Source organism: Macaca fascicularis, chromosome 4, assembly GCF_037993035.2.
Source record: "Macaca fascicularis isolate 582-1 chromosome 4, T2T-MFA8v1.1".
Lineage (NCBI taxonomy): Eukaryota > Metazoa > Chordata > Mammalia > Primates > Cercopithecidae > Macaca > Macaca fascicularis.
The window spans coordinates 90345709-90372783 of NC_088378.1; positions in this window are offsets into that span (position 1 = coordinate 90345709).

Sequence of the window (27075 nt, forward strand, 5' to 3'; positions counted from 1 at the left end):
TGTATTCAACTTTCAGTCTACAAACCTGACTCTCCTATGCCAGGCAGCACTCTCTTCCTCTCTGTACCCACACAGACTTGCATGTACAAAAATGACCTATGAAAGTACATGTTTTTCTGCATTACATTGTTATGGGCTGTGTTTTGTTCATCTTTAAATCCTTAGAACTTAGCAGGTTCTTAGTACATGATTATTGCTCAATATATGTTTGTTGAATGAATGAACAAACTAATAAGACCCTGGTACCCACTATGTAAATAAAAAAGAAAAATAAGCTAACAACAAGCATGGATTACAGTTTTGTGCACGCATATTTTTTAGGATTCATTAATTACAGTGGACCTATGACATTTAAAGTTTTGATTTTTGTTTTTGTCTTGTTTTGCCCTACAGCAAGTGTGTGTGTGTAAAAATGTGTATGTGGTATGTATGTGATGTGTGGTTTATATGATAAAATAGCCTTCACTGTCACCTGGAAATCCTAGAGTTTGATCTTATGTTTCTGCCTCTATTCTATTCCCACAATTTTCTGTGCTCTTATCATATCTGCTTGCTGTCACCACACACACAGACACACACACACACACAGACACACACACACACACACACAGACACACACACACACACACACGGGAGGGGGAGAGAGACAGAGAGAGAGAGATTGAGAAACACAGACACACATACATTCCATCTCTAAGGTGAAGTGGTAAGAAATGGGAGATAAAATACAGAAATATGGAAGGATCAGAGTCTCTCCTCACTTTTCGGTGAATCATCTAGCCAACACAAAGTGAGATTTGCCATTTTAATTGCCTTGCCAATAGCTCTCTTTTGGTTTCCTTGATCTTTTGGGGTAGTTTTGTGGGTTTGGGGTGTTGGACATTAAAAGCAGCGATGTTGGAGGTAGAGGCTAAGCTGGATAAACATGAAGGACCCTCAGGGTTCTTGGGCATGTGGAGACCCTCTGGTGGAAAATGAAGTGGCATGTCTGAGATTCCTGCTGATGTGGGGTAGGGACTAAGTAATGACCCAGCTTGTGAAATCAGCCCTCTGGGGCTGGCATAGAGTCATAAACCAGGCCAATTAAATTCTTAGAGGAAAATATAATTGTGTAAACTTCAAATGTTGAGTTGAACTATTCAACAGTAAGTTGTTCTTTTAACTGCCAACAGTGCCTGAGCCCACTTCTTCCTGTTATGCCAGCAACTAATGGCAGCTCTGGGTTTGGGTTTCTGGGTACTGGGAGGAAAAAAAAAGCCTTTTCCCAAAGTTTTAGTGTCCCAACAGTAAAACTGAAGTGATAGTGATAATATGGATGATATTAAGATACTTAAAGTTGATACTGGAATGAACTAAGACTTCTGGGCCATTGGAATGGAGTGAACATAGTAAGAACTATATCATTCTTGGTGGGCCAGAGGGAGAAACGTTATGGAATGAATTGTGTCCCCCTAAATTTCATATGTTGAACTCCTAACCCCCAGTACCTCAGAATGTTACTCTATTTGGAGATAGAGCCTTTAAAGAAGTAATTCAGGTAAAGTGAACTCATATGGTGGGCCCTAATCCGAAATGACTGGTGTGCTTATAAGAAGGGGAGATTAGGACACAGTACTGCGCATGCGCAGAGGACAGACCATGCGAGGACACAGCAGGAAGGCAGCCATCTGCTAGGCAAGGAGACAGGACTCAGAAGAAACCAATCCTGCTGATACCTTGCTCTTGGATTTCCAGCTTTCAGAGCTTGGAGAACTAAATTTCTGTTGTTTAAGTGACCCAGTCTATGGTATTTTGTTATGGTAACTTTAGAAAATGAATATAGTCACCTCGTCTGGGAAATATTATTTTCTAAGTCTCCTTATTTTCTAACTCAGTGAACTTTGTAAGTGATGGACAGTATGGAGAAGATTTAGGTTCTGAGAGGCCTGAAGCTTATACAATTTTTGAGCCTTCTCCTCAAGAAAAAAAATTAGGTTTAAGAAAGCAAATATTTACAGAATAAAAAAAGAAATCACAACACATTTTAAAATTGTAAAGTGCTGACAAATTAAAAAACACATGACCACGTGAACATTGCCCAGGCCTCTCTCTAAGGGCTGTTTAAATAGGAGCCCTCAGTGAGGCTCGTGCTTGGTTAGCTATGTGGTAAATGACCTGTTGAAATGACAGAAGGAGACCAGATTCCTCTATGGCTAGGTTTTCTGTCTCTTCATCCTCTTGTTAGCTTCACTACAGCAAATTTGTAGATACAAATTGGCTCTTTCTCGTGAGCCTCTACTAGGCCCTTAGTTTATGTTTCCGTCTAGCCAAATCATCTTTTCACACAAACATGGTGCCTTCTGGAAGAATCCTTGCAAATACCATGCCCTGTGTCCTAGTCGTGATCAGCTACTCTTTTCAGCAGCCTTTTGTGTAGATCCCTGTAATTAAGCACTCTTGGCCCTGTCAGTTGCAGGTGATGGAGCAGAGTCAGAGTTGGTGCCCCTGGTACAAAAAAAGCTCCTCTGCAGTTGCACTGAAAACCTGAGAATTTTGGTGAAATTTTCCAGTTTCAGAATTCACTGGATCTCAAATTGGATCACTAATCTGAGGTCGTTTCCTTGACCCTTTTTCCATTTTCACAGGCAAAGCTTCCCTTTTGCTCAAGACAAAAACTCATAAAACTGTGCCAGAGAAATATGATTTTTTTTCACACTTCACAAAGCTGTCAAAAAGCCTACGTTTGCCAGTTTTGCTTTTAACACGCAAAACCTTTCACATGGCTCCAGGCACAACCCAGAATCTTGTGGCCAACTAGTTGGATTTCTTTCCAAAGGAAACAGTAGAAGCATTGTCGGAGAAGAAGATGGTATTGAATTCAAACGGAGCTGGCTGGGGCGTTATTCATATGCAAAAGTACAGAAGCACTGGCTTCTTCAGGGACAACTTTTATTTCAGAAGTAGGTTTAACAGCACACAGCAGGCATGGGATGTGTGTGTGTGTGTGTGTGTGTGTGTATTACACAATAATTTCACATTTTGGATAGAGATCATGTTTTTCAACTCCATTTTGCAAATGAGACATCTAGAGAGCAATCCAGTAGAGGCATTGGGACATAGGCGGATCAGTTTTATCAAATTATATCTGAGCCCCTTACACATGACTCAGTCTTAACAGCTTGTCCTGGGACTTCTCATATTTTATGCTTTCCTTTTTATTTTTTTCCATGCACTCTAAGGATATTTGGTTAACAAAAATCTATTATATTTGACCATGTACTTTCTCCCTCCTTTCTTCTATTCTCTACAACAGTGATGCCCAAGTGTGGTCCCTGGACTGGTAGCATCAGCATCACCGGGTAATTAATTAGAAATGCAGATTCTCACTGAATCAGAGTAAGTATACTAAATGGGGCTCAGTAGTCTGTCATTGAACATGCCCTGTAGGACACATTGAGCCCACGAGGTGAGTGCTATTATCCAGAGGCTTAGGGAGGCTGTGTGCCATACCCACAGCCAGGATGGTACTTGGGGATAGCTTGGAGATTGTTACCTATGGCTGCCCAACCAGTCTTCATAAAGCCCTCTTCTCTGCTTGCTAGTCTCTGCTTGCTAGGCAACATGAGATAAACCCCTATATTTTATTGCTTCCTACTCACAAGCCCTTTATGATAAAAATTCTGGACATATTATCTCCAAGGGCACATAGCTGGTAAGTAGTGAAACCAAGATTCCAAGGAGGTATGCTTGGATTTGACTCCTGTGCTTTCTTCTATACCTTGCTGCTTTCTCAGAACCAATTGTTCATAACGTGTAGCACTGGACTTGGTGGAGGACACAAAGTTAAACAATAGAGGGTCCTGACCCTTAAGGAGTTTAGGATCTGATGGGAATGCTGGCCTGTGGCTTTACGCATTCATGGGAGGTAAGGTTCAAGAGACCTAGAATGCTGCTTTGGGAAAAACTGAGGCCATAAAGTCAACAGCTCTAGATTTGAGTCCTGGTTCCACAAGCAATGGGCAAGTTATTATTAACCTTTCCAAACTTCAGTTTCAACATTTGATAGTGGCAATAATACCTACCTCATGGGCCTGTTGTGAGGACATATTGGGATTGTATATATCAAAGGTTTAGTCCAGTGCCTGATGAACAGGAAATAAATGTTATTAACATTCTTGTTATCATTACCTACCTAATAGGGTTGTTGGCAGAGAGGAAAATAAGGATTATAAAATTCCAGGCATGAATGATTAAAGCACTGTAAACTAGATGGATAGAAAGGTAGATAGATAGATAGATAGATAGATAGATAGATAGATAGATAGATAGATAGATAGATAGATAAATTTCCAGGCACGTCATGGGCCTTCAAGAAATGGTGTGCATTTTTATTTCTTTATTAATAAGTGAAATTGTATACAGAAGTATTGGCTGAGATGTCATCTCCTTATGCAGATCAGTTGGGTGATGGCTGAGAGAGCTAGAAGCTGAGAGGAAGAGAGGGAAGTACAAAAGGAGTGTGGAACAACTGGGATTCCCACACTTGGGTATACTAAAAGCAGCTCTGTGAATATTGAGATGTGCTATAGGCTTGATCACTTAAATATTACTTCTTCAACCTTTTTTGAAATACTGAATTTGGAGAAAAATGTAGGTCAACAGTCACAGGATGTGAAATATAGGACACATTTCACGGACGTCAAAAGATTCTTGTAAATTTTGCAAAAAGGGATACAGCAAAAAAAAAATAAAAAATCGATGGGGCCCAAACTGAATTTGTCACCTCTACTCTGTTTAATCACATCAGGCATTTGCTGAATGCACTTGGTTAGCTGTGTTTTCTTAACCATGGAGTACAGTCACAGACTGTCTAAGGAAACCTTAGCAATCATACACTATCTGTAGCTTGGGGTCTATGTACAGACTCCTGCCTAGAGATTGTGTTCATATGCTTTTTTAGTTTTTTACTAAAATCAAATCCAAGTCACATAGATAGAATGTAAAAAGTAGCTTTGCATTACAAACCTTCATAGAAATAGAACCTATTTGTTACAGAGCCAATTTTTTTCCAGGATCTTTGGGAAGAATACATTTTATAAGACTGGAATATTCTGAGTTTTTAATTTTTTTTTAAGGAAAGAATGGAATATCTAAAGTACCCTATAATCTCCAGAGAGATGAGACAGGAAATACCAGCCCGAAGCTTACAAAAATGGTAATGACCAAATTTCCCAAGAAAGTAATCTTACATTTTATGGTCATCAGTTCACTTTACACATGAATAAACAGTGATAAAATAAGGTGATGTATAAGCAAGTTGGTAACCAGCTGTGCCTTTTATAATTATACAGATGCCCTAACTCTTGATGGAGGAGGCGTTAATTTTTTATAGTGTAGGACAATTACTACATTTGTTCATATAATTCTCTTGGAAGGCAACAATCCTGCATTAACTAAAGAGTTAACATATGACATATTGTTTACATCAGGTTCCTGCTACCTGGTTTCATGCTACCCATTTCCGATTGGCAGAAGCACAGTTGTGGAGCCAGACTATTGAACTGCAAACTAAGCTAAACAGAACTGAACGCAACTTTGTCCCGGTTGCCCCTATATGGTGTGTCTGCACACCTGCTGGCCTCGGCAGCTGCTGGGCTAGCCCCTTGTTTATGGGGCTCCCCTCTGCCCCTGGGTCCACTTTTTCTGCCCTCACTTTCCACTTCCACCCCCTACCCCCATTTCCTTCTCATTCTTGTGGGGTCTTGCCCACTGCCTGGGAGAGGTCTCTGATGAGCCATCAATGTTTTGCCTTCTGCTTCTTAGTTTCCTATTCTTTGCCAGTCATTTAAACCTGAATGTCAGCTTGACTATTCTTGTATATTCTCTACTCAGATTTGGCAACTCACCTGCTGACACATGGTTTTCAACCTTGGCATTCTTTCTCCTCTACCAGACTTCAGGGCTGACACTGCACAGTTCCTCTCTAACCACCCCAATTCCTCTCACCCTGGCAAACTGACCTGAGTCCCTGCCACATTACTTCTTATCTTCCTGATACATCCCTTCCACCCTCTGCACACACATACACACATACAGTAAGATATAATATTTGCCAGGGCTACCTAAAGCAGTTCAAAACTCAGGCATTTATGATTGTATAGTGATCCAATTAGCAAATGTGTTCAACGTTTTTCCTAATTTAGGATATTTAAGAGTCATCTATATTCAATATCATATTATATATTTATGTGAGTATGTATTGTACATGTATGTGAGTATGCTGTCTTTGTATGTCATGGGAATATAATTATGATCTCACTAAAAAGATTTCTTTTATTGTTTTGTATTTTATATTTGTTTTATATTACTGAAAAAAGTCTCAAAGAATTTCTTCCTATTAACTGCTAAGAGATAGGTACTACTATAGCTGCTTTAATAAAGTTTCATTTATTTCCATATAATTGTGCTAAAACATAAAACAAACTACTAGCATGATGTTCTCTTAAAACTAATCAACCCCTTGAAATATATTTACGCTGGTAAATTATTTCCTAAATATTTACTTAGAAATGGTATAAAGATCAACTTAAACTTGGATGAAATAAGCACAAACAGAATTAATAAGCAAGCTTTGCAATATTGTTTGATGAATCTTCACTTACACGTGGTTACAAGGATAAACTTGGATTAAATAAGCACAAATAGAATGAATAAGCAGGTGTTGAAATATGTATTTTAATACACAGACCTATGAACAGTTTAAACAATTTCACTTGGGTTACATTCACAAATACCACTATTTACCCACCAAAGGAACTCACCTTCTAACACCACCAGTTTGAGCAATAATAGCAATGATGTCTAATACCTGTGAACACCTTATGATGTTCCAGACACTGTTATAACTGTGATCTCCATGTTAGACAATCCTCATAACTACATGCAGTAGATACTATTGTTATCTTCATTATCTCCATTTTACATATGAAGAAACAGAGACACCAGATGTTAAGTAACTCATCCCAAAACACATTGCTTATAAATAGTCAGAGAAGAATCAAACCCAGTCTTCCTCCAGAGACTGCATTTCAAGCCCCTCTGCTCTGTAGCCTCCCTAACTACAGTTCAGAATTTTACTACTAGCAGGGGCTTCCGAGAGGCTGCAGAAAACAAAGGGAGAAACAGAATTTGGTAACTATATCTAATTTCATTCCTTCCCTCAAACTCCAGTAAAAACAACAGTAAAGGGATTTCTTTTAAACACAAATTCAGAAAGAGGAGAAAATGTGAGATGAGATTGCAGTAACAAAATTTAGGAAGTTGGAAAGTTGATGGATGAGTAGGGATTAAGTAGCTATCCCAAGAATGCTGAATACTAAGCCAGCAGTGGAGAACCTAATTGCAACTAATGAATACCCTATAATTGGCCAAAGTCTTAGGAATTAGTGGCACTAGGAATCTCTTGACTCAGTGTGAGGGCAGAATGCTTGAAATCTGTTGAGTAACTGATTCTTAGATCTCAGCATGTGTTCTCTCACGCTCCATTTTTCTAACATTTAAGAGTTCTTTACATATCTGATAGAATCGGTGAAATCATCTGAACTTATAGTTTTGAAGTTTTCACAATGTCAATTTCTTCAATAGATACTATTTCACACTCATGAGAATGGTTAAAATATAACACTGACAAAATCAAATAGTAGGGGGACATTGAATAGCCAGAAGTCTTATGTCATGCTGGTGGAACTATAAAATAATAACACTACTTTGGAGAACTGTTGAAAAGATTTCTGGAAAGTTAAACTTACATTTACCCATCATCAAACAATCAATTCTACTTCTAAGTATTTATCCAAGAAAATTGAAAGTGCATGCCCACAAAAGGATTTATACAAGAATGTTCACAATAACCTTACTCAGATTTGCCAAAGCTTGGGAACAACCTGAATGTTGATGGAAATCAACAGGAAAAATGGACAAAAAATTTGCTGTATGGCCATACAATGGAATACTACTCAGCAATAAGGGGAATGAACTATTAGTGCACTCAATAACATGGATGAATCTCAAAAATAGTGTTGAGCTACAGATGCTAGACACAAAGAAAGTACATTTTGTATGATTCTTTTTATTTGAAATCTAAGTATATGCAAAGCTATTCTACGGCTATGGAGTCAGACAGTGGTGCCCCTGGGACAGAAGTCAGGGCTTGACTAGAAAGAAGTCTGAGGGGATGCTCAGTAATGATGGAGATGTTCTGCATCTTGTTTGAGGTGGTGCTTCCATAGGTGTATACCAGTGTCAAAATTCATCAAACTGAAACCCTAGATTGGTGCATTTTGTTGGGCGTAAATTATACATCAATAACTTTAAAATATTTATAAGTAGCAAAACAGATTAAAATACATTTATGAATTTGATTTTAAGTGACGACAAACTTTATGTTTCTGGCACTTTCCAAGAGCTTTATACATACAAATTAATTTAGTCCTTGTGTTATCTCAATGAAATATGTGTATTACAAAAATTTTACAGTTGGAGAAATTCAAGCCTATAAAGTAAGAAGCTTTCCCAGTCACACAGTGAGTCCATGGTAGAGCTGGAATTTGAATCCAAGTAACATGACTCTAGAGCCTGTACACTTGCTTCTCAATAACTAGAAAGAAAGATGGGGTTCTACCAAAAATAAGGTTGACAAAAAGTGACATCTAAATAATAAATTGTCTGCAAATAGAGCTCTTTTGACAAATTTTGCTCTAGCACAGAGAAGAGTTTCTTGTAGCTCTTGTGGGGCTAGGTTCTTGACAGGTGTGACAAAGGAGAATAAAGCAGGAAGGTTCTTTCAGATCCTGGCTTCTCCTGTGGGTCAGGTCTTCAGTCTGTGTGGAAAATTGCCCATGTTCCTGGGCTGGCATTGCCTAGACACTGGGAACTAAGGAGGTGCCACCAGATGTGAGTCCTGTGTGGTCGGACCACTGGGGTGTGGCATGGCATAGCAGATCTGGAACAGTATCTTTAACATCAGTCGGACCTAATTTCCAGTACCTTTTCTATGATTTTATAATTGTATGACTCTCTAAGCCTCAGTTTTGTCATCAGTATCCACAAGATGATAACACCTATGTCAGGCAACTGTTGTTAGTTTGAAATGAGATAGGATACATGTAGCAGGTACATCTAGGTGTCTGTTCAATGTTTATCCTTGCCTTTCTTCCTCTTCACCAATTGATGCCCTATTTTGCTCAGGGAACAATGTACCCAGCTAAACCCCTTTTCAGATGCCCTCTCAATGAGGGGTGATCATGTGACGCAGCTCTGACTTAATAGAAATAACATAAGCAGAAGTCTGCTGGTAGTTTGGGTAGTCTTCTTCTTCCTATCTGGAACTTCAATGTGCAGCTTGAGGTGAAGCAACCATATTGCAACTATGAGGATGAAAGCTGTTTGCTAATGATAGGAGAGGAAAAATAAGCTAGGGTCACTATTGACCATTGGAGCCTCTGCGCCAGCTCAGGATGGTCTATGGAACATGAGGTCCCCAGCGGTGAGGCTACTACATTTTGAATTTTTGTTACATACAGCTGAGTGCCATCCTTATCTTATATCCAGGAAGCTGATAAGAATCATTAATAGTTAACAGGTAACTGTCCCTTCCCCCTAAATAAGCTGACAGTACCCCTGTGTTATTTCTATTTCTGGTATAGAGTTGTAACAAGTATATCACTGGAATACATTCTCTTTTGAAACAGAGATATGACTATACATTGCATCTCTTTTCATTACTGGTTTGCCAGGCATAGAAATTAATGAATACTATTCTCAATCATAGTTTCAAAACATGTTTATATTAACACTTATTTATTTCTTGCACAATTAGGATATGCCTGGTAATTTGTCAGTCTTATGTACTTGTCTTAAAGACATTTAAAGGGCAAGGTTGCCCTCACCATCCTTTTCTTCAAAGCCAGTTTATTTAGTATGAAATAATAATAGAAATAGGCCGGGCGCGGTGGCTCATGCCTGTAATCCCAGCACTTTGGGAGGCCGAGGAGGGCGTTTCACGAGGTCAGGAGATCGAGACCATCCTGGCTAACACGGTGGAACCCTGTCTCTACTAAAAATACAAAAAATTAGCCGGGCATGGTGGCGGGCGCCTGTAGTCCCAGCTACTCAGGAGGCTGAGGCAGGAGAACCGCGTGAACCTGGGAGGCGGAGCTTGCAGTGAGACGAGATTGGCTACTGCACTCCAGCCTGGGTGACACAGCGAGACTCTGACTCAAAAAAAAAAAAAAAAAAAAAAAAATCAGCACTTACTAAGCAAGCATTCACTATCTTGATCAATGTAATTCGATGTACTTAATCCTCGCAAAAATTAATTGAAGGGACACTATTATTATAAAGAGAAAAATTTTAGCAAAATCAGTGCCCTCTTATAAATATTTTATGGAAAAAAAAAACACACACGAGAGAGAGAGAGAGAGATAAAGCGTGATTAAGCAACATCATGAGTGAGAAGGCCGGTTTTGCCACCAGCAGTCTGACTCCAAGCCTTCCTAGCGTTACTCACCTGCCCTGATTTTAACTGCTGCCTAACGCAGCCTGGAGTCACAACTGGTCAACAAGATTCAGAAATATTTAGTTGCTAAGTATGCACGCACACACGTGTGTGTGTGTGTGTGTAAGACAGAAAGAGAGGAAAAGAGAACAAGAAAATATGACGGATGGTAAGATTTTTGGAGTGGGTGAAGGTGAAAGATTGTAAAGGAAAATTTCCTTTTAAATGTCACTAAAATGCAAATGAAAATTTCATGTGAACATCTAGTTTGTGGTTTTTTGAGACTGTTAAAATTTTTAAGCTGATGAACAACCGTATGCTAGGTCTTCAAAACTGGAAAGAAATTCTAATAAAGTTGTCATCTGATACAGTACAATTCTAGGATGAAAATTTATTCCCTCATTTGGGGAAAAAAGTTAGAGATACAAAATATACAGAAAATTAGACTTTATGCTAAAGGAATGTGGCAAAGAAAATAATTTCTTGCTTAAAAAAATGACTCCTTCAATGAAGAGCCATTATCACAAGATAGATATCCTGAACTTACTAATGTATTTAAAGGTATCTTCAACTTACTGATATATCTAAAATAATATGAACAATTTTTTCTATAACTCAGTTTAAGGTAGATATGAGAAGATTGTTGCATGAAATTAAACTTGACTAAGAAGTACAAGCTGAGTTTAAATAATAATACAAAAAGTTGTATTACATAGCACAGTGGAAAACCTGGCTTTATATTTTTTTGTTTTTAAAAATGGAAGTAAACAGTAGATTAACTGAACTAGATATAGTGAGCATTTCAAATTGAAACAATAGTAAAGAAATTATTTTTAAATCTTACCTTTTGATCTCTCTTTGAGTTATTTTGAACTATTGCATCATGTTATTTCTGGCTGAGGATTTTTGAAACCACGTGTATGCAGGATTAGTCCTAGACAACAGCAAATACAGTCAAGCAACCAAGAGGTAGGGGTGGAAAAAGAGGGAATGGGTCATGGCTAGCCAAGGTCAATATTGAAAAGTCACAAGGACATGTTAGGAGCTAAGCTAGTAAAATAGAGCATACAAGCATTGCAAGTAGTTTCCAGAGAAATTCAAGTGTTTTTAACAGGTTGAAATGTTACATATCTGCTATTGTCACATGGTATCTTAAATATTCTTATTTGACACATTGTAGATTTGTTGAAATATTTAATTCTCTGAAATTTGCCATTTCTGGTAAATACTATTTACCATAACAATATCATTTATGTTGAAAAAGTAATTGATAATTTCTAAACCCATTCCTAATTAGAAAAGTAGGAATAGAGTAGAAGTAGCAACACGATAAAAAAAGGATCTGTATTAAACCTACAGCCAAACCTACTATGCTCAATGGTAAAGCACAAGCAGTGTGCCCAAGAAATTCAAGAACAAGGTCCTGCTCACTAGTACTATTGTTAATGATGGTTGAGGTTTTTAGCTAATGCAGTAAGACTACACCGTGAAATAAAATGTATGACTAAGGAGAAAACTTATTATGTACATGTGAAATTATTTTACTCTTAAAGAGCCACACCAAAAGCTTCTTAAAATAAGTAAGACAATTCAACAAAGTGGTGAAACACAAAATAAATATCCAAAATAACTTTCCTTTGTGTACGCAGTGACCAGTTAGAAAATTCCATTCATAATAGCAATCTAAAACATGAAATCACTAGGATAATATTCACGAAAAGTATAACTTTTATGAAATAAACTGAAAAAGTATTTTGAAAGGTATTAGAGAAAGACACGCCATGTTTCTGAATTAAGAGACTAAGTATTACAAATAAATTACTTGTTTGCCGGTCAAAATTTTAAACTATTTTAACTTAAAAATAATTCTAATATTAAACTAGCTAATAAAAATAGAAATGAGAATGGCTTATAAAATCTTAAACAAAAGGAATATTAAAGTCAGACTCAAACTACTATATAGTAAAATGTAATATAGAACTCTTGCGATTAACACCACATGGTATTGGCAAAGAAGTGACAGATCTATGAAATGAAGTGGATAACTTTGAAATAGACTCTAGTATGTAGACTATATTATATTTTAAAGGAAATGTCACAAACTAGTGGGAAGGCTTTTGCATCCAGCAAATAAGGTTGAAAGTACTAGTAAACTTCAGAGAAAACTAAGATTCTCAGAGAAAAAGAAACAAACAGGGAATAAAAGTAAAAATATGTTTTTAAAAACTTCTACAAATGAGATTATCATGGTAGCATATTACACAAATAGGATCATTCCAGAACTCATGAAGAAAGTTCATTCTATATTTTGTCATTTATATTTACTCCACATTTGATTTTAAGAAACACCATTTGATCTAGCATGATATGCGTTCTTCTCTAGGTTGTCCTATGTCTCAGAGAGCGTTTATTAATCTAGTGTGTAACCAGCTTCATTTTTATAATGGATAATAAAAAAGGATTTGAAATTATTTAAGAGTTTGCTATATTTGCAGCTGCTGGCTTGGGTAGTCCCCGGCCTGTGATAAACCCTGGCGTTTGTTTAATCTGCTCTCTACCAGCAGCTGACACACAGCATGTTCTGCTCTTTGTATTTCTAATTTTTTGTGAACCCTTTGATCAAAATCTGATGATGTAAAAAACAAAACAATAGAATCTGTTGCAGTGGCCACTAAATGAGTTCAAGAAGTTGTTTAAAGTATTGTCATAGTTGAGAAAGCGATTCCTTTCCTTCAAACTAGATCCAAATTCTTGATGTTAAGGGAGAAAGAATTAAGTATTATTTTATGTATTCCTGGTGAGAACATGCTGCCATAGCCCAACTGATAAATATTCCATGTGAACTCTTGGAGTCACAATCCAAGGGTCATCTCAGCCAACACTTACTGGAGTTTCTTTCTCCATCACAGAAAAGTAAATACTTATCTTTCTCTGCTTATGGGATATGTAACTAAATATTTTTATGGTCTAAGCATATGCCACCTATCACTACTTAATCTTCATTTTTAAAGAAGACAGAAATATAGAAAAGGCCCTGTATTTGATCCAAACTCTTCTTGTATAATCTAGAAGAAATCACCTAACCTCTCCAAAATGTAGTTTCCTAGCCCATAAAATGAGAGTAACTTGAACACCTGTCCACTGGACTTTACAGGGTGGTTGAGAGAATTGCTTAAGTTTATGTCTGGAAAGGTGCTTTGAGAGCTATTTATATCTGTCTACCTATACCTGTACTTATATACCTATAGCTATATCAAAATGCAGTGTGTAATAATTAGATTGATGGGCTCAGATTATCACCATAATATTTCTATTTTGGGCCAAACTATTTCTTTTCAGGAGGGTCACAAAGATGAAGTAAAATGATTTGTGGATTATTTATTTGCTTGATTGTTTTGTGAGTGGCCCCATCCAATGTAGCTTGATGCCCTTCTCTCCATTGCCAATAGTTAAGCATTCTGGCCACCACTCCTACAGTTTAGATCACCATCAATAAAGTGAGATGCCAGTGCCTGGCCACTGAGATCTCAGAAGCTCCAGACATAGATTTGTCTAACTTAGTTGTTCTCAACCAGCGCCAATTTTGCTCCCTATCTCCCAGAGACATATGACAATGTCTGGAGATATTTTTGATTGGCACAGCTTGGGTGATGGCACTACTGTCATCTGAGGAGTAGAAGCCAGTGATGCCACTAAACATCCTACAATGCACAGGACAGTCTCCCTTCCCCCAGAAATAATTATACATTTCCAAGAATCAATAGTGCCCAAATTGAGAAACCTTGGTAGAAATCACCATTGGGCAACTCTGAAATGGTCCATCACTTGCACATTCAGAGTAACTGACTGATGTGAATGGAATTCAAATGGTTCTTGTTCTGGCTCATTTATACCATCATATCACAAGGTTTTAATGAGTCTAATGTGTCCATTTCTTTATTTACATTCTGTTAGGCAGCATCCGGGGAATTCAGCCAACTGAACATTTTGATATTGTATTCACTACAGTCAAGTAGAATTCTTCGTGATCTAAAACACTATTTTTTCTACATAGAGTCTCTGCAATTGGTACTCCAGGTTTTGTTCTGAGCCTAGGTAGAAAAGCACTTACTTAGGGTTGAACCACTCTATTCCATATTAAAGTCATTCAACTGTTAGATTGTAGGGAATTCTAATCTGCTAGAGGGCAGGGGGAAAAATGCAGACAGTAAGGGATGTCAGATGGTTTTCTAGGCACATGAGAAGGAAGTTGCTGAACTAGATTGGCCAAAGAAAATAGGCAGGAGGCTAGAGACACCTATATCAATTTAACACCGTAGACAAGAACCCTGGTAGATTATAACTTGCACTATGTTTGAATGAAAATGTCTCACTGCAATCATCAAAATACAACATAGAATAATGAAACGATTAAATGGATCAAAGTTACACACCCAATAAGATACTGCCTCTATTCTTCATTTTATTCTTATTTACCACTGCACAGTAATGTTGCTATTAGGCTGGTAATAAAGTACCACAAGTTGACCTGCTGAGGATGTCATTCTATATTTTAAGATAGCTTTCTTAAGTTTCACTGAGATTTAGGAAATTATTTTGAAGAAATACATCCAAAGAGAAATCATTACTGATTCTTATATGAAAATAATATGCCTTTTAATTTTTTTCTTTTATATCTCCGTGACATTGACAGTGTGACTAATGCATTTGGTGGTATGAGAAATCCGCAAGGCAATGACATCACAATATGTAATTTGTCCCTTGTGTACTAAGGGAAGTCAGTTCTTTTGCATATTTAAAGAATCAAAAGGCCTAACTTGAAATGGGAATAGTATCCAGAGTAAACAAGTTGAAATGTTCTCTTCCCCCTATGACCCAGCTTTTGCCCCTGTAGTTTTAAAGTTTGGAATTAGGTTGTCATAATAGTCTGATTTCCATTTATAATTAGCCAATGATTTGAAAAAGAAAGAATAAAGGAAGAATCCTGCCTTGCATTGAAATTATTGATGTATAGTATTCTGTGGGTTCTGGTGCTTGATGAAGTTCTTTACACTGATTTTTTGTTGTTGTTGCCAGCAACTGAAATACCTACTAATGCTTTCTGGCTCTAAAAGAATTGCACAGCATTGGCTACATATGTTTACCATTATCTACAGAACTGTCAGACCCTTTATTCCAAAGGAGGCATGTGTGGAAATAGGCCAGAATGTGAGGGAACACAGTTCCGGTAGTGAAATAAGCAACTGGAGAACATTCCCAGGGAAGTGGCTGAGTTTAGTTCTGGCAGAAATCTCATTGCTGCTAGTACCAAAAAAAAAGGAAAACAAATATAAAGGGTAAAATGTATCTGGGGAAACCAAAAGGAGGCAAATACATAGGAATTGCACAGCCCATCAAAAAATAATTCTGATCTTTCTTTTCATTTATGCCAAGATCTTGGTTATTGGGCAACTTCTGATTTTGAAACAGCAAAATGCCTATCTGAACCTGGATTACTGATGAAGACATAATGCTTAAGACTGGCAACTTTTTGACATTTGAAGAGAATTTTAAGTTCGTTGTGGTTATAGAATTTGAAAGTTATCATTACAGTTGAATTAAATTATAGCTATTATTTTTATTTCTCCCAAACTGTATCAATTCACCAAATCAAATATGGTAAAGTAAAACAACAAAATCAACTTTTCAGTGTGCCCCATAAGGTTTTATTAGGAATGACTTAAAGCATGGAAAATCACCAGAAGATATACTACCAATTTATGATACTCTTTCTTTTTTCCCCAGCTTGACTAAAGTCTAATTGATTGATAAAAATTGACATATTTATGATATACAATATGAAGTTTTGGTATAGGTAGACATTGTGCATTCATTTAGTTAAGCTAACCAAAATATCCATCAGCTCACGTACTTTTGTTTGTGGTAAGAACATGTAAGATCTACTCTCTTTACAATTTTCAAGTATACATTATTATTAACTATAGACACCATGTTGTACATTACATATCTTGAACTTATTACTTTTATCTAACTGCAATTACGTGTCCTTTTGACCATCACTTCCCTCATTCCTCCACCCTCAGCTTCTGGTAACCACCATTCTAATTTTTGCTTCTATGAGTTTGATTATTTTAGATTCCATGTATATAAGTGAGCTCTGGCAGTATTTGCCTTTCTGTGCCTGGTTTATTTCACTTAACATCCTCCAGGTTCATCCATGTTGTCACAAATGACAGAATTTTCTTTTTTAAGGCTGAATAGTATTCCATTGTATATATTATTTATCCATTCATCCATTGGTGAACGCTTAGGTTGATTTCATATTTAGACTATTATAAATAACGCTGCAGTGAATATGGGAGTACAGCTATCTCTTTGACATGCTGACTCTATTTCTTCTGGCTATACATACAGAAATGTGATTGCTGGATCATGTGGTAATTCTATTTTTAATATTTTGAGGAACCGCCATTCTGTTTTCCATAAAGAAGAGAATTTTAAGAACTGTCTAATTTATATTTCTATTTCTACTATTTCTATATTTATATTTCTACTAACAATGTACAAGTGTTCTCTTTTCTCTCCTTCCTCACCAACACCTTTTATCTTTCCTCATTTTGACAATAGCCATTGTAACACACCATGTAACAGGTGTGAGGTTATAGCGCATTGTGGTTTGATTTGCATTTCCCTGATGCTTGATTATGTTGAACATTTCTTTTTCATATACCTGTTGGCCATTCATATGTCTTCCTTGGAGAAACGTCTATTCAGATCCTTTGCCCATTTTAAAATCAGGTTATTTGCTTTCTTGCTATTGAGTTGTTTGCATTCCTTATGTATGTTGGGATATTAACCCATAATCAGATGTATGATTTGTAAATGTTTTCTCCCATTCTGTAGGTTGTCTCTTCAGTCTCTTGATTCTTCCCTTTATTGTGGAGAATAGTTTTAGTTTGATGCAGCCCTTTTTGTCTATTTTTGCTTTTGTTTTTTGTGCTTTTGGTGTCACATAAAAATATAATAATTGCCCAGGACAATGTCAGGAAGCGTTTTCCTATGTTTTCTTCTAGCAGTTTTATGTTAATACTTTCAGGTCATATGTTTAAGCTTTTAATTCATTTTGAGTTGGTTTATGTAAAGAATATGAGATGAGGGTCCAATTTCATTCTTCTTCATGTAAATGTCCAGTTTCCCTAATACTGTTTACTAAAGAGATTGTACTTTCCCCATTGTATATTCTTGGAACCTAATTTATAAATTTTCTTTAATGTTTAATTAGGTTAGTAAGTGACATGGATGCACTTGTAAAATATGGCTAAAACTTCAAAATATGGACAACTTGACCCCACAAAGCTTTTGGGACCAGGAAGAATCTACAGTTATACAAATTGTTTAACCATAAACCTAAATGTATCTTGGTCTTTCTGATTCAAGTAATAATACTATGTATTAATCACTTGTATATCAATCCTTCCATTTAAGCTTAACAGCAATAGTTAAAATAGGTTTTATCTCTTAAAAGGCAAGAAAATTGAAACATGAGGATTCACATAATAATTCATTGCAGAGCTAGGATTTGAACCCAAGTCTGTCTGACTCTAACCCCACATTGTGGGATTACTAAACTCATTTCCTCTTCTTCCTGAACCCACACTTAAGGCTTTATTTCCCAGCCTCCTTTTTATCTTGTGCTGAGTTCCATGTGTATTGCAATGTAAACAGAAGTGATGTTTACCCATTTTGTGACTATCCCACAAAATTCTCCATGCAGAATTTTCCTCCAAGTGATTTCCTCTTTCACTGACTTGAAAAATGCATAAACACATTGGATATGCTAAATATGACAGAGGCATAGGAAGGAAAGAACCTGAGTTCTTATATTATCACTTGAAATAAGACATCTTTCAATTAGACACATCTGTTTTAGAATTTACATAAGCAAGAAATAAATTTCTATTGTATTTGAACCACTATACATTTGGGTGTTGTTTCTTATAGAAGCAAGCATTACATTACATGTATATTACTGATATAATACATGTCTTTCTCCGTACTATAAAGAACTAGAGAAATCCATACAAAAGGAACCAAATAAATATATATACTGGCAGAGTGTGTAAATGACTTTTAAATCCTTAAGGTTCTGGGGAAGAGGTATTTGGACAAACAAGGAAATATCTCATCAACTCTTTTAAAGAAACTCACATTTGGAAAGGTTATATCTTATATTTATATTATTAAGAAACAACTCAAGAACCTGGTTTAGAGTCACAAAGGTATAAAATCCACTAATGGATATTTGAAAAATGAATTTTCTGTGTGTAGACCAGTACGGTGTCTACAGAGATGCTCAATAATTATTTTTATTCCATGGTATTCATTGGACAAACTCAGAAGATGGGAGACGGAAAGAAAACAAAAGGACTCTGTATTCCTCAATAGATAATTCAATTCAGAGCAAACAAGAGTTAGTTGCAATTATATAGAATTTTCAAACTCTTAGGGATATCAAACTTCACTTCTGTAAAATCTAGTGATCGACTCAGGAATAAAACTGGACTCCTTTAAAAATTAGCACTAATGTGATAAGGTTGTATGGTAGTTATGTTTGTATAAAAACACATCCCTATACACTTACATTTTTTCACATCTGTCCTTTCTCATAACAGAAAACAATATTAAAGAAGCCTTAGGGAAGATGCTAAAGTTTTGTGGGATTGCTGTAAAAATGTCATATTATCTAAAACTGAGTTTAATGTCTGCAAGGAGAGTATATTCTGGCATTGATGTCTAAGGGTTCTGTGTAGTGGATGAGACACCACCTATGCATCTATGGAAGAGGAGACCTTTGAAGACAGAGGGTGAATAGTGTCAATGTTCCAGAGAGGAGGCAATGAAATATGTTGGGAAGGTCATGAACTCTGGAATCAGAGACACTTTGCTCTTCTACTATTTAGTCTTAGCTTTGGCTAAGACGTCAGATATCTTGGATCGTGTGTTGTGATATATCTGCAAAAGGGGACCATCCTACATAGCTTAATTGTTTTATTGGAATTGCCAATAATGTAAACAAGTTGTTTGCAGAAATAGATTCTAAGTAGAACTTGTTGCTGTCATCATTGGAGCACCACCTAACCAGAGGACAGGGTCCAGTCTCCAGGGGAGGTAAGTGGATAAGCCTGGCTGGAAAGCTACAATCTGTGGTTTAAAAACCAGAGGAGGGATGTAGTTCAAGTCGGGGGAAATTGGTACACAAACACACAGGAAACAAATGCTCAGTCGTAAGAATGGAGAAAAAATTCCAGGAAGTGTGTGGAACCACTCCAGAATCACTAGGTACTAGGCTTATGTGGCATAACTGTCAGTAGACCTCAGTCACTGGGAAAGAGAACCCCTACTATACTGACAGACATGGCCAGGATTGATTCAAGAACTGGATAAAGCTTAGCCTTTAGGCTACAGGTTTATGGTACCTGTATCTGTGTGCATTTGAGGTTGGCTGGGACTGAAATTCTGGAAAGTAAGCTATGTTCCTCAAAATTTTTGCTCATTTTTTATTTAAAAAATGTTTTTCTCTAGCTTTATTGAGATATGATTAACAACTAAAAATTGTATATATTTAAGGTATACAATATGATAATTTGATAGATGCATACATTGTGAAATGATTACCATAATCAAGTTAATTAACACGTCCGTCATCTCACATTATCTTTTTCGTGTGTGTGTGTGTGTGTCTGGTGTGAACACTTAGGATCTATTCTCTTAGCAAATTTCAAGTATATAATACACATTATTAACTATAGTCACCATGCCGTACATTAGATCCTCAGAATTTATTCCGCAACCACCATTCTACTTTCTGCTTCTATGAGTTCAACTTTTTTAGATCCCACATGTGAGATCATACAGTATTTTCTTTCTGTGTCTTGCTTATTTCTCTTAGCATAATATTCTCCAGGTACATCCATGCTGTCCCAAATGGCAGAATTTCCTTCGTTTTTTATTTTTATTTTTTGGCTGAATAATATTCCATTGTGTGTGTACATATTACATTTTCTTTATCCATTAAGAAAACCCCACTAAATTGCACTTCCAATGTTGTCTATTAAAGTTCTTCATATAAATACTGTATCCCCCATTCTCTGTTTTCTTCCTTTCCTCTTTGTTTCTTTCCTCTAGCTGAAATGCTGCCTTATAGGGGTGAAATATGTAAACTGATCTTATTGAACATGATGAAGGCTATAAAAGGAGACACAGAAATGTGTGCAAAATGCAATAAGAACAGAGAAAAGAAGTCCCATGTCTTCCACAGACAGTCAGGATGGTTGATGTGGGAGTATATTTGCAAGAATACTGCAATCCTGTCAGGGTGAGAAGCAGAAAGACAGCTAAGTGCAGGCCAACCATAAAGAATTCCCTTCTGCTTCCTTAACCCTAGTGCTCAATCATGGGCTCTGTCAGCAGGACACAGGGACAGTCTCTAGAGATAAGCCCTCCTAAGGCCCCCCCTTGCTCAAAACAGAAGGAGGGAGGACACAGTGATAAGCATCTCCAACTGGAGGAACCCGTAGTCCAGAAGGCAGCTCCACTGCAGGCCTCCTAAGGTTGGATATGGATATGATTAGGGTCTGCAATAAGTGACATCTGTTTGCTCTGACCTTTGGGTAATGTGGCGTTTCTTTCTCTGGGGCAGATGCTAGAAAGGTGTTTATTGTGAGTTGACAGGGGTCTTGGTGGGTGGTGAGGTGTGAGTCAAAATTCGACTATGCATTTTGGCATTTTGTCTACAGATGTTTCTCAGATGTTTGTGGGCGGGCATGTCTTTAAATGAAAAAATACTAAATGTATGTTTCTTTTGTGGAGAAAAGGAAAAAACTCACACTCAAAAACTTGGCGCCTTTCTGCCTTCAATGGCACTCTTGTTTAATGGCCAGTTTGAAATTACTTGCTGTATTTTCTGAAGAGAAAATTTGCTCATATAAGAAAAAAATCTTGTTAGAATGAAATTAACAAGCTGGTGAAGAACTTGAATATGGCAGTGGGAGAAGTATGGAAACTTCATGGGGTTCCAGGTATGAGTTTTATGTAGTCTAGCCTTCCTTTATCCTCCCAACGCACACTTCCCCCTAAGCAAGCCAAGATGCTGGTTTTGATGAGGATCATTCCTAACCCCAAATGTTCACTGCAGTTGGAATTAGGGGGATCTTCATAATTCACCATCTACACTCGTTTCACTAATAATTATATTATAGTACCATGGAAATTATATTCTGTTCAAAATGCTGATGTTATATATGAGAGAGAGAAAGCCCTTGAAGGATATTCAACTTGCAATCCCTTCAGAATTAAGTTAAAATGTGAAAAATTGATTTGCAAAGGAAAGAAGAAAATCAAAACCACACTTTTAAACTATCTTCTTTTCATACTACAAGAAAAATAAACTTTAAAAGTCCATTTTACTTTTGATTTCCAGAAACTAAAGTTTCTTAAGAAATCCTCTATCTAATTTAGTTTGAGAAAAATATCCCTGAAAAACTTCACAAACAGATGAAAGAAACTTCTTTAGAGTTGATTCATCTGATTAGTCAATAAATGGAAAAAAAACAATGATGATGAAAGAAGCCTGGAAACCAAGAGCTTAAACATTATGTAGCATTTCCCTGCTTTGTATCAAAACTTCTTGAAATAATATTTTTGACAGACGCTCACTTTGACCTCTACTTGTTAGCAGCTTTATGGAATTTACCTCCCAAAAAAGTTTATTTTCAAAATAGGCTTATTTATGGCTAAGAAGACCAACTTACTCAATTTGGCTCACTTAAAATTCTCAAACCTTAATGGATCTCTTAACAGGAAGTATTTTATCTAATATTGCTGCTTAGAAAGAAGATAGCTGATGAAGGATTATAAGAATAGTTGCAAAGAAAATAAAAATTTGTGTTACATTTGTTAGTGACTATGTTCTGGTATATAAATAAAGATTGCTTCTTTAACTTAGCTACCTATTTTCTAAGTTTTCTATGCCTATTTTCTAAGTTTTCTACAGAAATGAAACAGAGAAATATGACATGGAAAAGCAAGTCTACATAATAGTTTGTTTACAGCCTTGGTTTCATTTTCTCAAATTAGGAAAATGTGTTCTAGCAAATCTAGAGAATGGAAACATCTTAACTTATTTAAGATTCATGATTTCCTCATTTCGACTCCTTACTATACTAATGACTGATGTTGGGTGTCAACATCTCACAGGAAATGGGGCTATCGTTACTGATATTTGGGGACCCCACAGAGTCTAGCTAGTGGCAGTCAATAATTGTAGCTCAGCCAGAGAACTATCTGTTTTTTCTTGTTTTTCTCATCTTCTCAGTCTTACCCACTTTCATTCCTTTTCTCACCTCTAACCTAGTTGGAGAAAAAAATGGTGGTAAGTTAAGCTCTATTTTTTTCTTACCCAAAAAGTATGTAGCAAAAGGTCCTAGGAACAGAAGACATGACTTTCATTGCTAATGTGCAGTGGGGTGGCAATCAGTGTTTATGAATCTCAGTATTACATGTGGCCACAGTGCCTACAAGGCAAGTGTGTCAGTCAGGGTAGGTGTGCTCAAAGCAGATTGGCAGGAGGTTCTTCTCCCCAGACCCAGGCTGACAGGGCACCCCACCGTGTGACACTGTCTTCTCATCCAGTTTTAGAGTTGGCTGTAACAGGGCAAAAGAATGCCATTATCCTGGAATAGACATATCTCATCTCTCCTCTTTTTCCTGGTCAGAATAAGGGACATATTCATGCTTACCTTCAAGAGAACTGGGATGGTAATTCTCTAAATTCCACAAGGAAAGGGAAATATTTGTTAATTTACTCTAGCAAGCTTGGGTTGCTTTTATTTATTTATTTTTTAACTAACCTTTCTGGACATGGGCACAAAATAAACTGATTAAAAATAAAAATTCATGTCTTACATGTAATAACCATTCAATAAATATTAATGAACAGCAGTTTATTAGTTTTATATTGCTGCATAACAAATTGTCACCAATTTAACGACTTAAAACAACACCCATTTATTATGCCACAATTCTGTAGGTCAGACATTTGGCATGGTGTGACTGTGTTTCCTTCTCATAGTATCAGAAGCCTAAAATCATGCTGTTGGCCAGCCTGAGTTCTCATCTGGAGGCCCAGGAGAAGAATTAGCTTCCAAATTAATTCAGGCTATTGGTCGAATTCATTTCCTTGTAGTTGTAAGACTGAGGGTCCCCTGGTCTCTTGCCCTGCTGGTTGTCAGCCAGGTCAACTCTCAGCACCTAGAGACTGCCCACATTCCTTGCCATGGAGACCTCTCTACATTCAAAGTCAGCAACAGAGAATCTCCCTAGCATCAAATCCCTCTTATGCTTCCAATCTCTCTGAACTCCTCTGTCTCTCTGACCTCTTGACCCATATTTTAAGGGCTCATATGATTAGGTCAGGCCCATGCAGGCAATCTCCCTTGAAGGTTAACTGATTTAGAAACTTAATTACATCTGCAAAATCCCTTTTGCCATATAAAATAACATAATCACAGGCATGGTATTTCATTTTATTCAGAGATTCCATAGATACTCCAGCAGAGGAGATTATATAAAGATGAGGGGTATCAGAGGTCATTTTAGAGTTCTGTCTACCATAAGCAACCTGGGTTCAAGACTTGGGTTCAAGACCTGGCTCTACTAGTTATTAACTCCATAATTTGAGGCAAGCCATGAAGCCTTTCTTCTCTCAGTCTCAATTTCCAAAACTATAAAATAGGAATATTATTCCCAGCACGGCTAACTCCATAGAGTTAGCAGGAGTTGTAAGAATAAAATGAAATTATTTGAAAACACTTTGTAAACTTTAAAGATCAATACAATGTATATTATTATTGAATTTAAATTCAATTTTACTTCTGAGAGCTGGTGAGACCAGATTTTTTCTTTTTTTCTTTTTTTTCTGAGAGGGAGTCTCACACTTTCGCCCAGGCTGGAGTACAGTGGCACCATCTCTGTTCATTGCAAGCTCCGTCTCCTGGGTTCATGCCATTCTCCTGCCTCAGCCTCCAGAGTACTAAGGCGCCCCACCACCAAGCCTGGCTAATTTTTTGTATTTTAGTAGAGATGGGGTTTCACCGTGTTAGCCAGGATGATCTCGATCTCCTGACCTCGTGATCTGCCTGCCTCAGCCTCCCAAAGTGCTGGGATTACAGGCATGTGCCACCACATACAGCCAAGACCAGATCTTTTAAAAAGCAATGCCAGAAGAGGAGCAAGGCATTAGGGGCTGAGGAAGGGTCTTGAGAGACACACGGCTTTTTGGCTTTCTGCATACACAGAACACAAATTTGATCTGCTAATCATAAAATAAGTGAAAGCACATGATACATATTTCTTTTCTAATGCATGAAATAGGGATAAATTTCAGAGAATCACTTTGGCAAGAGGTTTTTGGCTTCTGCTCTATATAATAAAAAATATGCCTTATCATATATTTATGTGATATTTTCCAAAGGAACTGAAACACTTTACAGACAGTGCAATTCCACTACCAAATGTGCCAGTGAGATAGTGGCAGATGTGAAGCATTTGTCTACAGACAAGGTTAGCATATAGACAAGGCCATCTCAGAACACGGAACCCCAATACAACACATAAATGTTTTCCTTTTTTTCCTTGATTTAGGGTATCTCCCACAGTTAAAGAACAGTTCAGGATTTTTACGAACCCTCAAGCCCACCCTATTAGCACATGTCTACCCCGTATTCCTTTTATATTAGAGGCTGAGCATGAGAGCAATTGCATTCTTCCAGTTGGACATTCTTACTTTCTTATTGGTATTAAATACATACACATTCCCATTGATTGAATGGATTCTGTGAAGGTATCACTTAATGCACAGTCTTTGAGCTTGCTGGCTTATAAACAAGCACACAAAGTGATTGTCAGACACTCAGTTGTGTTCTGAGATATATCCTTTGGTTTAAATTCCTTATCAAAGACACTAGCAAGGACATTTGAGTAAGTTCATTACTTACAAAAATGTACTCTCAACATCACTTAAACTGTGTTCTCTTTAATACTTTCTCCTTACCCCATGGAGGTTGGAATGTAGCTGATTTTATTTCTAAAAAACACTACCGAAGAGGAAATAATTTCCAACATACACCATGAGAAATGAGGTTAGATATAAAGAAGAACTTTCTAACAGTAATAATTGTTCAATCTTGCAGGGAGCAACTGACAGAGCTTTTATGACTTGCTGTCTGAGAGCCCTTAAACAGGGAAGCTATCTACAGTATTGATCCTGGTGCGATCCTAGAGATGAATTTGGAGAAAATAGAGATCAATTTCTAGTGGCTTCCTTCCATAATTCTATTATTTTTATTTATTTAATTATGAATTTTAAGGCTGAAGTTAAAATAGCTTCACATTTACACTAAATTTTTATTTCTAAAATCCTTTGAAAAACATTTAATTAGTTATTTTAAAATCACATTCCTCCCCTCTCCAAGCTGAGGGTTCTAGATTTGAGATTCCTTGTAGGTTCCTTCACCTAGTGGATTTGCTTTTCCCTCCGTTCTACAATTTCCAACATTCTAACACCAAGAAACCAAGCTTGTACTAGATTCTGCAGGACTGTCATAGGCAGAAATACTACCATGGGATCATGTACTGATAATGGGCCTACTCTTGGTGGTTATTTGGATCCCCAAGTGCTATCAGAAATAGGTATCATCTGTAATCTCAATAAGTAAATAAAACTATCGATTCTAATGGCATACATTCTTTCAAATATAAATAGTAACACTTTATTATTATTTTTACCTTTGACTACTTTTTAATTTTATTATTGACTAAAAATATAATTACATATAAGCAGTTAGAACCTCCCAAAATGTTGGATCATTTAATTTCTGAGGCTGTGACAGACTTCACGGAATTTGTCTTATATGCTCAGAGTCATCTTAAATTTCACAGATCATTTGCATGCTTAACAGTTAGACTGGGATCAATTAAAACTCTTTTTAATAGCAAATTTCCAAGCTTATACATTCTTATGATTTTAGGTGACAGAATAACTTTCAAGTTTGGGATATACAGAGGGTTTGACTATTGATGAATCTTAATAATGATGACATAGTATCTTATAGAAGGTTATTTTTTCTTTACCCTATGCTAAGGCTATATATACAACAAGATTTTTAAAAGTGAATTTACAGCCAATTAACTTTGGAAAAGAAAATGTGATAAAAAAGACCACCCAGCTGATACTAGCCCTTAAATAACCTGCTAAAACGCCGGGCGCGGTGGCTCACGCCTGTAATCCCAGCACTTGGGGAGGCCGAGGCGGGTGGATCACAAGGTCAGGAGATCGAGACCACGGTGAAACCCCGTCTCTACTAAAAATACAAAAAATTAGCCGGGCGCGGTTGTGGGCGCCTGTAGTCCCAGCTACTCGGGAGGCTGAGGCAGGAGAACGGCGTGAACCCGGGAGGCGGAGCTTGCAGTGAGCCGAGATCGCG